The 19,660-nt window shown below is 39.0% G+C and overlaps 1 long non-coding RNA gene across 4 annotated transcripts in view; it reads right to left on the reverse strand.

Moving 5' to 3' along the window:
* LOC103390189 (uncharacterized) overlaps positions 1–19,660 on the reverse strand; it is a 110,512-nt gene that overhangs the window by 63,143 nt on the left and 27,709 nt on the right. For 2 of the 4 annotated variants that reach the window (XR_522661.3, XR_003051803.1), the window contains one exon: positions 2,925–3,959. The exons of 1 other annotated variant lie outside the window; for it this stretch is intronic. This is a non-coding gene — a long non-coding RNA (uncharacterized LOC103390189). Of the gene's footprint in view, positions 1–2,924; positions 3,960–13,972; positions 14,816–19,660 lie in introns of those variants that run through there. One more of the 4 variants, XR_003051805.1, reaches the window with a different exon arrangement.

Below are 19,660 nucleotides of genomic sequence, written 5' to 3' on the forward strand. Positions count from 1 at the left end.
GTCAATTTTTATCTTTTCACAGCCCTGTTTTTTTTTCTTTTTCTTTTCACATAAACAAGCCTCAGTGCACTTTAAATGTAACAAAGAAATGATTGCTCTCAGCCCGGTCCTGAACTTCACTCTCGGCGAGCCGCTGATGTGGAGACCATCACTCTCTGACCCAGCGTACAAAAGAGAAGTTGTCCCTTCATCTAACACTGACATGTTCATTTTGTCTGAGGAGATTTCATTCTCCCTGACAGGGACTTTGATTAAGCCAGTGTCCAGATGGATTGGAAGTGGCTTACCTAATTTGGCTCTACTGCACATATTCATACTCAGTGGAGCAAACAAGATGAGAACAACAATGTAAGAGGACACGGAAGAAAATATGAATAAAACATAAACCCCTGAGTTAAAACAATTGGTAATGTGTTTTCCACTGGAAAAACCATCGAGGAGTGACGTATTTACACAGGGGCAGGTGATAAGCAGGGACGAAGTTAAGGCTATGCAGAAAATGCCTATTTTTCACACTGATATGCTTGGATTTCAGTTAAACCCAGGGGTTTGGCTCACGAACTAAAATGAGGTCAGAATTTTGGCTGGCAGGCCGGTTCAGTGTTGGTTGCGTGTAGAATGCTGGGTGAAAAATTGTAAATAAAATGTACAAGAATTAGCCTAACCTTTCAAAATGTCTGCTGCCATCTAGTGGCATCAATAAAAATTACGATGGTTTTGTTGTAATGCACGAAACAGCCTTCACCATATTTTGTACTAATGTTTGGTGTGCCGATTTAGAAGGCATAGCGGGCCATATCTGGTCCACGAGCCGTAGTTTTCAGATTTAAGCAGATATTTTCGAAAGAAAATAAAGAATAAATATTGTTTATTCTAGGAATGTGCAGGTGTTGTAAATAAATTATTTTTCAATATTTCAATAAATAGATGATAAAAAAAGAACCGTGGATTTCCTAGTGAGGGATTTTAATAAAATAGTGACGCGTATGTCATACAGAGAGTACAAGGCACAGCCTACTCAGAAGCGCAGCGAGACGCGGCTCTCCCACCAGCAGCCACGCTGGGTGCATTATCTGAGCAGAGGAAGAATGCAGTTTATTGTGCTACTTGTTTAGTGCAGAAACATCCTGCAGAGTGGAAGAGAATACTCCTACTAAGCCCAATATCCAGGAAAAAATCTCATTACATTACAGCAGGAAATAGACTTGGCATGAGTTGAATAAACTGGGCTCAGCATCAGTGTAGTCTGATATTAGGATTACATGCCGTTTTGGCTTGTTCTGATATTTAGGAATTTTGAAAAAAAAAAAAAAGTCTAACGGTCTGAAAACTTTTTTGCTTGAGCAGGTAGTGGCTGTGAAAATGTTTGCCTTGACACGGGCTTGGTTGTTGAAAGCTCCAGTTTTTGAGAATATTTTCCTGAGAGACAATGCGTGCTTCAATAAAAGCGTTGAGCCGTAGGAGGGCGGAACAGAGACACCTTGCTGCACATGCTGCCATGAGTTTCACTGGACTATTTATTTTTATTGGATTCAGTTCTGGATGGCAGCACAGAGTGAGCTCTTGAGTCTCACAAACAAGGGACTTGAAAGTCTCTTGAAAAAAACAAAAATAAAACAACAACACACAATGTCAACAGGAGCAAAAGGGCAGCAAACATGAAAATGGCTGATGGAAAAACTGATGATTAAATGCCTCCTGGCCTCTAGACATTTGACCTTAGTTTGGATCAGAATGTTTTGGTAAATTACACAGGAGACTGGGGTTGTTTTAGCTTCAAGATGAGGTGAAAGGTCAAAAAGAGTTTGTAATTGATAATAGAACTGCTCATCAGCTAGTACTGAAAAAATACTGAATATACAGTATTTTACAAATTACTTCAAACGATACACAGAGGAATTCATTTATTTTTATTTAATTCTGCCGCAATTTGCAAAGAGGGTCACAATTTTAATAATTCAGTTTAATTCAATTTAGTTTTTATTTATTTGTTTAAAACTTACATTCACACAATCTGCACAATGTTAAAATACATTAAAAATAATAAATAAATTACTTGTTTGCCAGTAACACCTGTTTTTCAATATTGCTTTTTGTTCAAGAATGGAATATTGTATTACTGAAAATAACCATTGTGTGTTGCTGGACACCACCAGCCTTTTAATAAAAATCCATTAACTCTACGAAGAACACTTCTAGCTCTTATTTGCCCCCCTTTTTTTAGAACAATATAGAATTATCTATTTTTGTGACATTTAGTAATGTTACTTCATCTTGATCAATCACGATTAATCACGATTAATCCACAGCTAACCTTTACTTAATCAGATTAAAATAGTAACTGCTCAATTGGCAGTAACAAGAGTGTTTACCAGTTATTCAAATACAACTTTTTGTTATAATTTTGTAAGAAATTACTGGGCTGATCACGACTCCTTATCTCTGTTTGATATAAGAAGTGGTTTATTGTAGGCAAAATAAAAATAAAATGCGCAGATATGTCTCATCACCATCATCATCATTACCATTAGCCAGAGTTAAATACTAATACCACAGGAACGGAATAATCAGTTCATCAGAAAAAAAGAAAAAAAAAACAGCCTTAGAATCTGGAGCATCTAATTTATCAGCCTGGAATCTTCAAATGAGATAAAAATCATTAATCACCTCTGTTAGCCATTCTCCTCACATTAACGCTAACCTCCTCGCCTCTAACGCCGTGATTAAGGACGTGACTGGACAAATCTTTGACAGCAGGCAGGTTTGAGGCCCCTTGGACCCGATAGCTGCAAACTCGCTCAAGTGCTTAGTGTGATGAAAGCAAAGTTCAAGTTACATTTCCATGTTTTTCTTGACCTTTTTCAAAACACTTCTAGCTCTTATTTGCCCCCCTGAAGAACACTTCTAGCTCTTATTTGCCCCCCTTTTTTTAGAACAATATAGAATTATCTATTTTTGTTACATTTAGTAATGTTACTTCATCTTGATTAATCGTGATTAATCACGATTAATCCACAGCTAACCTTTACTTAATCAGATTAAAATAGTAACTGCTCAATTGGCAGTAACAAGAGTGTTTACCAGTTATTCAAATACAACTTTTTGTTATAATTTTGTAAGAAATTACTGGGCTGATCACGACTCCTTATCTCTGTTTGATATAAGAAGTGGTTTATTGTAGGCAAAATAAAAATAAAATGCGCAGATATGTCTCATCACCATCATCATCATTACCATTAGCCAGAGTTAAATACTAATACCACAGGAACGGAATAATCAGTTCATCAGAAAAAAAGAAAAAAAAAACAGCCTTAGAATCTGGAGCATCTAATTTATCAGCCTGGAACCTTCAAATGAGATAAAAATCATTAATCACCTCTGTTAGCCATTCTCCTCACATTAACGCTAACCTCCTCGCCTCTAACGCCGTGATTAAGGACGTGACTGGACAAATCTTTGACAGCAGGCAGGTTTGAGGCCCCTTGGACCCGATAGCTGCAAACTCGCTCAAGTGCTTAGTGTGATGTCTTAAAAGGGCTGACAATGCATGCAAATCACCCTGAGCGTCCGGGATGCTAATGTGTGTGAATCACCGGAGAGCAGCATTCTGCCAGGCTGAACTTTAACCAGTGATGTACCTGTAATCACAGGCTTTACTGGCCCAGCCCCCTCGTCCAGGTGGAAAAAAAATGCCTTCAGGGGTCTTGACAGCCAGATTGAATGTTTGTGTTGTTACCGGTGAACACACGCTGTCAATCATGACAGATTGCAGAACATGGGAGGCCAGATTAAGAGGCACTTTAGGGGCTTACATCAGCCATTTGTCAGAAAGGGAGCGTCTGTAAATTAGTCTGTGTGTTCTTTTAAATGTGTTCCTGTGGTCCTTCATTTAAATGAATCCCGGCTCTTCGTTTAGGAAACCCTCCAGTGGGAAGAGAGTTGATATGAAAAGCAGCTTTCTAAAGCAAAAAAAAAAAATTACCAGATGAAAAATATTTCAGTTTGTAAAAAACTGAACCAATATCAGTATCTGCATCGGCCGATATCAATACCAATATTAATTCATAATATACTGTATAATGGCCTTTAACCATAACCACTGTACAGTCAGTACAGTAGGTACATTTTCCTACTGTAGTTTATTTAAGTTGGTTTAACAACATTAACAGTTTCCAGTATTTATTTTTTGTAAAATTTGTATTTTTAAGAATACCAGTGATTTTATGAAACATTTGAAGATACATTAGCACTGAACCTGCTAATGTGGATAGATGATGAGCCAGTCATCAAAGTCTTTGTAGTTGCAAAAAAATGTCAAAATAAGGGTCGCAAGCCAAAAAAGGTCGAGGAACCACTGCTGTGATTTCCTCACTGTGGTTTGTGTCGACTACGAACACACACTGACACTGCCACCTCATTACCCAGACAACTGTTCCACCAGTAACACAGCGCTCAACTCACTGCAGACTTATTTGAAAACCAGCCCTGAAGAAGTATTCGTATCTGCCCTCGTTATCAGCGAGTACACAAATGAAAATACTGGTTCGTGTATCGGTTTGTGACAAATGGTTCTGGGACGACACCAGTTAATAGTATTTGCTGTCAAAAAAGAAAGAGAAGATTAAAGCTACAGCCCTGACATGTGGCAGATTGATTAAAGTCTGATGTTATTTTGCTGACTGCAGACATTTTTTCTCGTACCTGATTCTATTACGGCCCAGTCAATATCACCTTGGGGATTTAGGGCGTACACATTGTTGTATGGAGTATTTGCTTGATATATGACCAGCCTGCATCATCTCTGACTGCCTTATCACTCAATCACTCGGCAGGATGGAGATGTGCAGACAGAACGTTTTAATGACCCCCGACCTTTAGCGAGGAGCGACGTCTGACAGCAAATCGCAGTCACATTCCATTAGGGTGCCACAATAGCCTGCATAAAAATCACGTAACGTAAGGCTGTCAGTGTTTTACTAGGATTTGTGCGCAAAAGTCTGTTAAATAAAATAAGTTAATAAAAACCTAAATCAAAAAATATATATATATGGCAGGTTTAACAGTGAGGACTGTTAACTTTAAAAATATAAAACACCGCTAATGATCTCAAGATATCCGCGAGCCAAAATAGTTAGCGCGTTCCTAAAAGGGACAGAGCTTGAGGTGTTAAATGCTCCCGAGTCGGTAGACGTCAAGCTTTATTCCAAAGTGTACGCCAATCAGTCGCACCAATCCTGTTCCTAACGCAGTTTTGACCCTGGAAATAGATATATCAGTGTGTGTGTCTAAGCAATTTTTCAGCCACCTCAGTATTTTTCGTCCATAATTGCCTCCTGTCAAAAAGCCTGAGTGTGCTGATTGCAGGAAATAGGACAGGACACGTGTGCCCCTCATTAACCCATCAGTTGGTGCAGCAGATGTGGCAGATTGACAGATAGGGCACCGTGAGCAGATCTCAGCTCCAAACTTCCTGTTATTTGGGTTTTTTTTAAAAAATGGCTGGTGCTTGTGATCAAAGTAATATTTTACGTTTTTAAACATTTGACACATGTACAGGTACAGGCTAAAACACAGACTATATACAGGCATAGATGGATGGATGGATGGATGGATGGATAGATGGATAGATAGATAGATAGATAGATAGATAGATAGATAGATATGGATGGATGGATGGATGGATGGATGGATGGATGGATGGATGGATGGATGGATGGATGGATGGATGGATGGATGGATGGATGGATGGATGGATGGATGGATGGATGGATGGATGGATGGATGAATTGGAGGATGAACGGATGGATAGATGGTGGTTGGATCCATGGATGGCTGGATGGATGGATGGATGACGGATAGATTGATGGATGGAAGGATGGATGGATGGATGGATGGATGGAAGGATGGATGAATTGGAGGACAAACGGTTGGATAGATGGTGGTTGGATGCATGATTGGATGGATGGATGGATGGAAGCATGGATGGACAGATGGATGGATGGATGGATGGATGGATTGGAGGACGAACGGATGGATAGATGGTGGTTGGATCCATGGATAGATTGATGGATGGAAGGACAGATGGATGGATGGATGGATGGATGGATGGATGGATGGATGGATGGATGATGGATAGATGGATGGATCCCTCTTTGACGTTAGTTTCATGTTGCCCTGTTAACTTAGTGACGCTCCCTTAATGAATCCAGCCCTGTTTACTTAGTGACGCTCCCTTAATGAATCCAGGCGGTGTATGCAATTCTCAGGGAGCAAATTTCAAACTAAAAGAAATGTACAAAAGAAACTCAGAGGGTACATATCACAGAGATGTGGAATATACATAATGCACAAGGCACCGATGCCTTCTGAGGTATGGTAATGAGAGCGTGGAGGAGGAGGAGGACAAATAAGATCAGTGTACACACTATAGCAGAGCAGCAAAGTCAGTAGATGTAGCTGCAGCATCAACGATCGGAGGAGGTGAGTGTGAGGTTGTCGGATTAATGGGACTGTCTTACCGACTTGTTTGACTGCGACTGCAGAGTGTAAGAGTCAACTAGAACTAGAACTCCCCGCGAACGCGTGCATCACATTAGAGCATCTCGTGAACTCGCTACTCCGACACACGAAGGGATTAAGAGTAATTTGCCACACAAAACGGAATGCGATTGCACTCGACATTAGGCTCTTTGTGCTGGTGTGCACTTCCCGACTGAAGCCAAACAGCCTGGGAGATTGTGAGCGGAGAAAATTAAAATCCTCACAATCACAACATTGATCTCCTTTACAGCCTCGACGCAGCAGACGAAACATCCCCCCTGAAAATAAACAAGCTTATAATGCATCTTCATTGAGTCTCAATACAGCCAGTATTTGTGTTGAGTCCAGGAATTCAATTTCAAGGACACTGCAGTATTCCATTGTGATATGGTAGAGTGGTTTTTGTTGGTTTCGCTAACTTTGTGATCACAGTATTGACAGGTTTTTTATGTGCAAAAAACAACAACAACAAAAAAACATCAACAACAAATCCATTTGTCAGTACTTGGAAATTAGCACAGCGGCTGAAACACGGGACTTTAGTAAAAAAATAATGAAAGACATTTTAAAGGCTACATTATTAATAAATAAAATATACATTTATATTTAATCTCTGGCTGAATCAGCTTTTTTTTCCCGCAAACGTTCCCTCTTAAGTTTCTCTCTGCTCTGCTATTTCTGCAGAAAATCATCTGATCAAGGTATTTGATGCTACTTTTCTGTTTTATGCTATTTTTTATTTATGTTAAACATAAGTTGTTTTTTGTTGAAGGACCCAGCAGAGCTGGATTCTTTACTATATATTTCCATATATATTTCCATATACTTTCCAGATATATTTCCATATATTTACAGATATATTGACAGATATATTTCCATATATTTTCTAGATATATTTCCAGATATATTTCCATATATATTTTCAGATTTTTGAAGATTCCAAAAACAAATCCTGAAAAAGTCAATTTTGCTTACTTTATCCCGTTTGAGTGACTTTCTGTCAATTGTTGTTTCTGTTGTTTTTGTTTCCACTTTGACAGACGTTTGTCTCAGGACATCCCCCAACCCACATTACACACCAAATACAGTACGACCTGTGGCACTGGCCTTCCGATCATGACACGACCAGGTGGTGATCAGCCGACAGCTCAGCTTCTCTCCTCACACAGGACGTAACAGCTCACATCTAATGAGGCAGCTACAGAGTCTCTCATTGATCTTTGGCCTAGAGTTCTCTGCTTGTGCCAAGCTGAGATTTGGGCGGAGAGGTGACACAGCTGACTGTGTGTTTCTGTTGGTCCTTGGCACGGTGCAAATTTTGCTGCGCACATTTTGACCTAACAATGTGCCTGTAAATGTGTCATCCTAAAATACTTTTAATCTCAAGTGCAGAGCACAGTTTTGGCGACAGCAGTTTGAGTGAGAACAACTAATCTGACAAGCTCATACTCCAGTCACAACTTAATCCTGCAGTTTTCAACTCAACTTTCAAAGCATCTTTTGGGTGGATTAGTGTAAATCTGAAATTCATGAGCTCCACAATGTGTGGCCCCAAAAGTCACTATTGCAAGGTCAAAATCAAACAAGTTGGATTCACCGTTAATCGACTAAACTTTTCAGAAACACATCTAATATTAATCATAAGCAAAAATATATAAAAGTATTACCTGAGGTTGTTATTTTTTCAGTAAATATAATACATACGAACGAAAATGTATATCTCACTAGTAGTGTAGAATTGTAATGTACATTTTTTTAAATATATATATTATATATATTTACATATATAAATATACAGTATATGGACATATACATATATATGAAAATATATATAAATATATAGACATTCACATATATATGTATATATAGATACATACATACACACCCATGTAGAGGAAAGAGGAAACAAAATGGCAAAACAAAAAGTGGCACAAACTGAGCTATCGCAGCCGCGGCCCTGGCCTCAGTCAGGCTGATGAAGTGACAGAGTGCTGCCTCCACAGTGGAGCTGGTGTCCAACCGCTCTCATTCTATGAAGAGCAATCAGCATTAAGGCATGTCCATATTTTGATGGAACTGTAATGAGGAGGTAATCCTGTACCTTCACACTGTGACTTGTGTTTGACAAGACGTCACAGTTTATCCCAAAGAACTGCTGCTTGACTCGCCAATTGATTTTCTATCACTTAAAGTATGGCACTAAAAACGTGTTCACTCAGAGTGGGACTCAGACGTTTTTGCGCCTTAGGCAAGACTGTGGTTCTGAGCCCCCTGCCGTCCCCATTGTAATTATATTTTTCTAACAGAAAAAAAACACACACTGCCCCCCCAGCAGATGGCGACCTTGGTGACCGCCTATGTGGCCTTTGGCCAAGATCTTGCTCTGAGTTCATTTTAGTGTAGACTACTTCCTCTAACATGGGTCGCAAACTTTGTTGTCCAACGGATAGACTTTTTCTGGACACACACCCTGGGAGTGGAACACTCAAATAAAATGTAATAAAAATCACATTTTTGTCTAATATTATTATTCAATGTTTATTTTAGAATCCAGTCAGATGCGGGACGGCCTGGCGGGACAGATTTGGCCCGCTGGCCGGTAGTTGATAATCACTGTTCTATAACAATATTGGCGGGACAGATTTGGCAGTTGATAATCACTGTTCTATAACAATAATAACAATAATCATGTTCTTCATCTCAGTACTTCTACTTCACTCAAAATTGAGTCCAATATTTTTGTTCAATTTTTTTATTTTCTGATAGGCAACATTCTGATTTTTCTAAGAGGAAATATTTTTCAAAATTTAATTTTGTCATATGCCACATTTCTCTACATGTTACGGTAATCTGGAAAATACTTTATGTGTAGAACATTTCCAAGGTGTTTACAAATTGATCTGATGATTAGCATGTATTTTTGTCTTATTCATTCATACTTCATACTTTTGCTTTGTTCTTTTTTTGTACTTGAGATTTATTTCCGCTCAGTTGGCCCACAGTGTCAAATTAATTCTAAAAAAAAATTAGAATCTCAATAATAACAACAACAACAACAACCGACTTCACATCACAACCTTCTGTGAAGGAGAAGTGTGAAAACAGAAGTGGTTTGAAACAGAATTTCCTCAACTCTTTTCTCAACTCTCCCGAGCAGATGGCTTGTAAAAGGAAGAAAAAAAATTGCCAACTAGAAATCATATGTGCAATAAATGGTGCTGGTTATGTTCCTGTGGCGTGACTACAGATGGCGTGGTGATATTGTTGTCTCAGAATCCGTGTGCATTCTTCAGACACACCCTCACTCCTGGCAGAACTCCTGTCGTCTTCATGACTCGACAAAAACACCACCCTGGTCTGTACATTTTTCATCTGATCCAGTAGGTGTGGCTCATGAATGAACAGGTAAATATTGACTGTTTACATCTGACTGTGAAGGTACGAGTCAGAAGTAAAATATTACTAAGGATTTATTTTTAAATATGACCAAGAAAACACATGGGGTTATGACTAATATTTTATGATAAATACATATTCAAGTCGTTAAATGGCCAGAACTGGTGACTCTTTTATTGGGTTAAAATTATATATATGTATATATATATGTTTTATTGGGTTAAAATTATATATATATATATGTATATGTATATGTATATATAAACACACATTTTAATACCTAATTCTAAATCTTTTTTGCATCTTAGGTGGGTCATTACATCTATTTCGTTGTACTACAAAGTGTATGTGCCTCCAATGAAAAATATGAAAATAAATAAATATTTAAAAATATAAAATATAAATATATACTTACAGATATTCAAAAATATTATCATTAATTATAAAATAATAATAATAACAATGACAACAACAACAATATTATTATTATTATTATTATCTTCAACATAGACAAAAGGGATTTAACACTGACTGAAAATAAAGGTAAATATTTCTATAAAAAAATAAAATTTCTAAAATATCAGGAACATATGTCTTATTTTTCTTTTTTTTATGTTCAAAGGCCCTTCCAAGAACCTATGACTCTGAATATGAATATACAGTACTACCATATTAGTAGTTTCCACTGTGATCAGACTCATGTTCCTCACAGAAGCACAGCGTAGCAGAAAGTTACCCGATCCCCACAGACCCATTTTGGCAAATTCATCTTGTCTTCTGCGACGTGATGGCTCAGAGTTTATTTTGGTGACAGTAATAGCTGGTTTGGTCGACACCAGAAGGCAAATGTCCAAATAGGACGAGACAAAACACAATCACTGTCAGCACTGAACAAGCACTTGTGCTGCAGCATGGAGGGGGAGGGTGGGGTGAGGAGGAGGGGGGAGGGGGTGTTACTGTACAACTCTGAAAGGAATACAATTTCTCATGGAATTATTTTGCATTCATTTGTCTTCGCAGGAGTTTCTATTTTCCAAACAGAGCTTTTTGTTTCAACCTCGGCCAGATTTAAACCTGCAGCACCTGCACGACCTCTTTACTCTGAAAATGACCATGCAGCACTATCTGTTAAAAAACAAATGATTAATATCGCAGCACTGTGTGTTGTTTGGTACAGACCATGAATGGTCGCTGGAACCGCATTCAAAATTAGCTGAATTACAGCTACTGTTTTATTCATGCTTTAAAAATCACCAGCATATTTTGTGTTTGTTTTACGACCAGTTAACTCTAACTGTTCATTCACGTCTCTACGACTTTGCACCGTCACTTGTTCCAACATCTGTTTACTGAGGGGAAAGAACAGCAGCAGAGCATTTTGATGCTGTTTAAATATTCAGAGGCATTTAAACCAAAGCCACAAAACAACTTTTCTCTTGATAATCAATGATCAAGGTTTTTCACACATGGCCTTAGAGTGAGTTTCTCCCTGCGCTGCTTCATCTGCTCTGCAGTGCTGAGTCTGTCAGAGCCTGTGCCTGTCAGCTTCCTTCCATGGGAAATCTGCATGGAAGGAAGGTGAACAAGAGGACAAAGAATTACTGGCTGTGACTTGATGGTCCGTCACGTCAACACCATCTGGTGCTGTTCTGTACGCTGTGAAACTCCTATAGAAAACGACTGCTGTAGAAATCCTATTGACTAAGAGTGCATGGATACGAGCCGCGCTGTAACCAGGAGGTACAGGTATCATTACCCAGCAACGTTTGCCTTACTACCAAACCGCATTTCAAAGTTAGGGACGCCGACACGTTCAAAGGTACATTCAGATCTTTGTACTTGAAAATGTGCCGTTCCAGTGGCCCAGGACTCCGTGACGGCTTTTCACCACAACCACCTGCACTCCAGTCAGTAAAATGTGTTCTGTTAGGATACAAGCAAATTTTAAAAATACACTTGAAGTCAAGGTAGAAAATACACATACTGTGTAGAGATGATGCATTTACACTTAGTTACTGTTACCATGACGCAACTCAGTTTAAATGACACTTTTTAATTGAAATGTTCTATTGTTGTTAAAGGTCCGCTCACTTTCTGTTCACCTAGCTGTGTGGTAACGCCGGAGAAAGCTTGATTTTATTTATTGTTATTTTTATTTTCATTTCATTTTCCATCCTTTCGATTGGTTTAAACGCCCCTCTGTTAATCAGAAGGAAAAAGATTGAGTAAATCCACAGTGATGTTCTCACTTATTTATATCGGTTTCTAAAAAAAAACCCCGTCATTTCTTCCAAGACTGCAGGTTCACAAGCAAAACCTGAATAACACAGGTTTAGTACCGACTGAAGAACTCAATTGCTACCTACAGCCTAAATACTGCTCTTACAGAACTGAGGACTAATATAGAAAAAACAGCATTTGAGAGCTGTTTGGCAATTTCCATGTCATTGACATTCTATTATTGTACATCTAGACTTAAAAAAACCTTACTGTCACCTCAGAAGTCCAGACGGTGAATAATCCATTGGCTCATACCCCCTGTTGGTGAGAGTGTTCTCTGAAGGTTAATAAAGGAGCTGCTGGAATCACAAGTCTAATCAAGACTGTGTGCCGCTCATTATAGTTATTACTCTATAAGAAATGTGTGAATATATGTGATGATGATAGCCTGGGGTTGAGTTAGTTCATACAGCGGACCAGACTGTGCTACAGGTTCATTTGACTCCTCAGCAACAGCTGTTCATGTTCGACACAGAGCTGCCCTCTCCTCCGCTCTTTAACCCTCATTTTTTAAAACTGTCTTTTTTATCATAGTCTGTCATCCGTCTCCTCACTCTGTCTCACACACTTTTACAACGCTCGGTTAACAGGCGGTGTAAAACTGCAGCGACCGGACGAGAGAAAAAGAGGAAAAACTTGCAATTCAGCACCACGGACAGTGCCCACTCCCTTTGGGGACGAGTGTGGGAGTCGATACTGGATCGATCGCCTCTAGATAATTTGACAAGCGCTTCCAGCTCTATGTGCCCCGACCCTGTGCCTTATATCTTGATTACTGATTAGGTGAACAGGCCCGTGACCTGACCTGCACGGCGAGGACTGGACCCCGGCCTCGACTGCTCAGACTCCAGCCGTGGTGAGCCAGACAGTTACCCTGTCGTGACCTCGTCGCTCGGTGTCTCTCCTTTGTGTCATCTTCACTGGTCAACTGTTCTCTAAGTGTTACAGACAGAAGAATTATACTTCAGCTGAAGCTCTTTCATCCTCTTTCATAATGACAAGGATACGTCTGAAATCTGACGACCACACGGACTTCAAAGTAATAAAATGTGATCGTTTGGTGCCCCCTGTGGACGGGAAGGAATCTGATAAAGATGAAGCTCAAAGTCAGACTTGACCGATGTATTTAAAGATTATTATCTCAATACGAAAGGACTAATGCAGTCAGGCACTAGCTCAGGCCCCACGCCTGAGCTAGTGCTCAGGTCAAACTAAGGCCCGGGGGCCAGATGTGGCCCGTTCAGCTTTTTAATCCCGACATACTTTTCCAAATTATACATTTTATTTACATTATCATTATACTTCTGCTTTTTATCTGCAATACCAACGTTTCCCCAATAGATGGCATAGAAAATGATAAAAGCATTTTAGCATTTTAGCCTTTATGCATGACTTTGACATGTCATTTATCTTAGTTCACACGGACGCGCCGTCTATCTCCTCCTGACCCGGCCCCCCTGTTTAATTTTAGCCCGCACTAGCTGCTATATCATCACCATTAGACAAACAGGTACAGCTGTACTGATACATCACATGTAGCCAGTGCAGTTAGCGTTAGCACACTGCTATCTCCACATCCCTTTAAGTAGCCACGCTGACCTGGTTTTCTAAACTTGGAGCCAAAATTAAACTTCACAGTCAGGTCAGTGCAATCATTTCATCATCTCATAACATCAGCATGACCTTTTTATAGAGCAGCGGTCCTCAACAGGGGGTCTGCAACCTTCAGGGGGTCCACAGAGATATTGAAGAAGGTCTTGAAATGTTTGGTTGATTAGAGTTTTTTTCCCCCACAAATTTAAATGTAATGAATGTAAATGCGTGTTAACCTAAATCCGACACAGTGAACCGTGTTCTGCTGCTCACTGTAACATGGAGCCCAGCAGCAGCAGAAGGCCATCAACAGTCTCTGTTTCCATAAACCCGACATGCCTGATTATCATGCAAATGACACACACTGGTGATGTTGGAATTGGTGTAGTGTAGACAGGTGGCAGCACAGCCGTCTTAGTCACTGGACCTTCACATGTTTATAACATAAGCATGAATATATTAAGGCTTTGTACAGAATGCAAAACGACAGGAAATATTAACGATGGCATCAAGTCCACTATAAAATAAAACTGATTTTAAATGAAGGATGTAGAAGATGCTACGTCAGTTTAGTGCTCCTTGTTTTAAAAAAGCTGCAACATGAAAAGCAAGTCATCATCATCATCATCATCATCATCCTTGTGTTACTTAGTCCCATGTCAGCTTACTGTAAACTGATTCAATATGGGACACCCCAGACCCCCCTCCCTTGGCTAAGGCCCCTCAGGGTCTCTTCAAAAACCCAAATCCCAAAAACATCTGACACAATCACCCAGCATGCCAAAATCGTGACCCTGCCTGTGGCAGGATGTTCAGCTCCCTCCATCTTTCCCTCAGTCTGTTCTCTTATTCTGTGTGTGTGTGTGTGTGTGTGAACAACAGGGCCATCGGTGTAGTGTTCCGGTCCAGGCTGTAAACTTGATGTGACTAAGTTTGTGTTGTTGTTTCTTCTCAGCAGCCAACTGTCTCATCACAGCGTCACGCTCAGTAAAAACGCAGAAGGAACCTAAAAAAAAAACAAAAAAAACACCTTGGAACTTAGAATATTTCTTATTCCATTATTGTTTTGTTTTTTTTGGGGGGGGGGTTGTTTCGTTTTTTTGCTTTTTCTACACAGCGTTATCACGCTGTGTTTTTTCCCCCGTGTTTTTCAAAATTGAAAAAAAAAAGTCTTAAATATTAGGGAATAAATTGCCATTTTTCTTTCTACAGTTGATGTAATTTATTTTGAAGAATTAGACAAACGTACTGTATGTTTTTACAACACTCACTCAAGTCAAACATATGGTCCACGGGCCAAAACCGGCCCACTAGGAAGTTTAATCTGGCCCGCTTGATTTAAAATTTTGACACTAAAAAAAAAAAAAACAAAACACAAAAACTTCATGTTCAATATGAAGATTTATCTAACATTCTTGGGCTTCTTTGTATGAAAACTAAGGGAAAAACATGGACTTTTTGTAGGTAACTAAGTTGCTGATACAGAATTTGAATTGCAATTTACCTGGAAAGCATATGGACGGGATTTAACCACTGCAGTTACTAAACATATATAAATAGTGTAGATTCTCTGCTATAGATTTACAGTTAAGACAACCATATTCTAAACTGAGCTCTGGTGGGCCACACAAAATGATGAGGCGGGCCGAATTTGGCCTGCGAGCCTCGAGTTTGACGTGTCCAAACGTATTATAAAATATAAAATTATAAAAGTCTTGAACTCCTGTGTTACGTGACCAATACACATGAGACAAAACAGAAACCCCCATCTTGGGGGGGGGAGGGGGGTAATACCACACGTTAAAAATAAATAGTGGACATAAGACGAATGTACATGACAAGAACACTGTTCAGAGTGCACTAATACACTTGGCAAATTACTGGCTCTTTAATTAAATGATTAGATTGAAGTGACATTTAAATATAGCAGGGATTGATTTGATTCCCGGGGAAATCATTAACTCCTGAACCATTTACAGCCTCCCCTGGGGAGGACTGGATGACCCCCATGTGATGATAATAACGGCAGTCATTAACCAGTCCGCAGCATGTTGTATGTTGCCTTAAATCAAGATCATTTAATTATGATGAACCGGAAGTCTGGACATCCATCGTCCGAAGGAGTGAAGGAGAGCAAACACGTCTGAAATATTACTGAGCCGTGAATAATTTATTCTCATTTTGGTGCCGAGATCGCAGAAAGAAATGTGGCGTTTCCAATTATTATGTTTTCATTTGAGAGAGGAGCCGTATTCCGTGTGTTCGGAGGAGATTATTTTAATTCCATATTTTACCGTCTTATTCACATATTTCCCAATCAAAGCAAATCCTCCTCTTTCTATTCCGGTTTGTTATGTCTGGAAAGAAGTCACACACTCTCTCCGTGCTCATTTCTTCGCTCCAGGTAGGGGAGCTCATACCACACCTACACAAAATGGTAATTGAAACCTTGGGGGGAACTTTTATGTAACACTGCGAAGCAAGCAGTGTAAAAAGTGACTGATAACTGACTTTGGAGTAAAGAGGAGAGCATTTCTTCTCCTTCTCACCTCTTCCCTCCCCGCAGCCCCTTTTATTGCGTGGTACCTTTAACCACATGAGATATTACTTCTAAGCGTAATGCCTAAGGTTGCAGCACTTTTTCATCTTTTTTCTAGAGGGCCAGATGTGGCGTTCACAGCTCCTTTGATGTGCTGTAGTCAGGTGCCACGAGGTAAAACTCACAGATGAATTGATGAATAAAATAAAATTCAACAGTTAGAAAGAGGAGCTTATGGAGAGCTGCTTTAATGAGTTCCTGGAACTGGCCGCTGATGTCACCAGTGCTTGCGCTGGAGCACAGGAGTGAGGAGTGTATGAGAGGAACGCTGTGCGCTGTTAGCTTTTTCTAATTATTTCATATTTTTCGATTTGAGGAGTTGATGCGGGCGTTGAATGTGAATGAAAGAACGAAAACAGGTCAATTTAAAAAGCAACCCATTTTAGTGCTGTGGGCTAACAGCAAGATTGTCAATGACAAAAATATATAAATATATATGAATATATAGTACGGATATGTAAATATAAGTCATATATATTTAATACACAGATATCTATCATATATATACTGTATATACATATACATATATCATACACAATGTATATATACATATATACATACATATGTGTACAGCATGCATATATACATAAATATACATATATACTGTACATGCATACAGTATACATATATATAAATATTTATTTTTCAACTTTGGTATGTATTCCATATGTGCAGGTAGAGAAATATAAACAGCCTGTTCTTTCAAACTGCTTTTTCCATTTTCTACCGGCTTGTCTTTTTGTCCTGTTTCAAATTTAAAAGTATATGACAAACAATCTACTCTGTAAACAAAATATATGTTGGTGGAATCGCAAAGGAAATAAGTTGACAAACCATTATGTCTTTGAATTATGGTTTTAAATACCCAGACAGGTTGGTGTTGGGTTTTTTTCCCTGCAGACACATTTTACTCATATCATTAGGCTCAAATGAAAAGTGCGTTGAGGACACATCGTTTTTCCCGGGTAGAATCACGGAGGCATAAACATAAGGAGAATGAATTTAAAGAAAGGCTTCAACACATTTCATACAAAATGATGATAAGAGTGGAATCATTTGGTAGCTGCTTGTCCTGAAGCGTCAGTGCAGCAGGGATGGATATACTGAGTCAAACATTAAGTCATGTTTAATGGCCACATCTCCGGGAATGAATCTGAAGTTTTCTCGGCGTCTCTCGCATCACTTTCACAGAGTCTAAACACAAGTGTCTGTTTGTCTCGCTGTCGTCCTTCATATCCGTGTTACCCTGTGTTTTTGTCCTCTTTTTTTTTTTAAACAAACTTAACGCCTGAGTCTTAATATATCATTTAGCTCAGACACAAGTCCATATGTTTACCTAACAAATACAAATAGTTCAGTCAGTACAATATTTGTTTGTACTACAATTCCTGTAGTAAGACAACTCAGTGTGGTCACTAAATAAAACGTGTCATTTTTTTTGTATCAAATAAATTAGCAAATATGTCAACAACTAAAATTAAAATCGATAAAGAATTTATAAAACTATTACTTGTTATATAAATTATTCAAATAATGGAAGAAAAATTGTGCGTTCTTATTTGGAAAGCAGTGTAATTAAATGAAACATTTATGTTTTTTAGAAAGTTTGGTGATACATATATATATATATATATATATATATAGTTCTATATATTCCACTGCTGGTGTCTTCACTACAGTGTACCACCAACTCACTGCCATACATCCACACATTCATAAAGAGTGTGTATTTCCTGCACCCCATCCATAACACATCTTTTATTCTCTCTGACTACTTGAACTTGCTGACACAGTTAACATGAAAAAAAAAAAATCCAGGCCGGCTGCTTTGCCCAAGGACAAATTGGCATCCATACCAGTCCAACCCAGTAACTTTGAAACTCCCCATTAAAAAGTTACAGAATATGAAAGATTTGTTTTCTATGTTTTTATGTGCAGTGTTACTGCGACTCTTTATCATAAAAGAAATATGGTTTCTGGTATCAGCAGATTTCACACAACTACAGCTACAGCATACACTTTGAAATAAACCTTTAATACCTGTTGCCTAGTAACCACTGTGACAGTGGTGTAAGTTGGAACTGTTGTGAGACAGCTTGTTCTGATGCATTTTACCGTGCTGCTGCATTAGCACCACCGCAAAGAGTGCTAGTGTTAGCTTCAGGTTCCTGTAGGATTTTCTGTTCATTCTTTTATGATAATTTTTACAGTAGTAGTGACTGCACAACATGTAAGGCTATGTAAACAATAGAAGTTTGATTTGCATAAAAAAAATTTAAAAAAAGGAGCATAGTTATACCCAGCGAGTATTTTGTTAGCTTTGCTAGGTTAACGCATGTATTCTTAGCAACTGTCCTAGTCATTGGCAGCCATTTTTGAAAAGACGAAAGCTAAATCAGGTTAAATTAAAGCACGCTCTTCGACAAGTGGATGCTACCGTTCAAGTATTTTAACGCTCCATTGAATGTCAGTCCGTCCCTAAACTCCCCCCCCCACACTCATCCTTATTGTTATATTGTCCTTTTGTCACGATCACAGTCATTTGTACTTCCGTAATTCCCACTCATTCTCCCATTTCACCTTGTGCGCGGACTGCGATTCAAAGTATATGATGATGTTTTTCGCTGAATTATGAGCGTGAATTAAACAATAAAGCGAGCACTTGCCACTGAATGGAGCCGGTAAATCATGGAAAGAAATACTAACTGCCGTGCATTCTGTTGCACTGACTTTGGGACCTTCATTTCACGAATGCAGTCGCTCGCCTCTCATCAATATCACATAGGCCGAGACACGATAAGCTATGAGCAGCCATAATTTGAAAGGCTCTGCAATCCTCATTAAGAGCTGAGAGGGAAATTGTTTTTGTCAGCATGAGAGGAAATAACCTAAGCTCTCTGCTAAATGTGCTGTAATATTGTAATGGAATGTATGCGGCAAGAGTGCATTTCGGAATGCAGCAAAAGAGATGGATGTGATGTGGGAGGAACACTACGGTGACCCTCATTACACAGGATGCTTTGCCACCCTTGTAAATGAACTCCATGCTGGAAGTCTTTCAAAGGATTTCTGAACAATAGCTGCCGATACACATGCCTTTTTCTGTGAAATAAGTCTGTAAACCAGCAGCAGTTAATGTTAAAATGTTCAGCCCTTTTCTTTGCATTGTTAATATTCTGTACCCACACTAGAGAATTAATCAATACACAGCTGAAGTGTGACGGAAAAAAATCAAGAAGAGCATTTGAACAA

This window comes from Cynoglossus semilaevis, chromosome 14, assembly GCF_000523025.1.
Source record: "Cynoglossus semilaevis isolate Cse_v1.0 chromosome 14, Cse_v1.0, whole genome shotgun sequence".
Lineage (NCBI taxonomy): Eukaryota > Metazoa > Chordata > Actinopteri > Pleuronectiformes > Cynoglossidae > Cynoglossus > Cynoglossus semilaevis.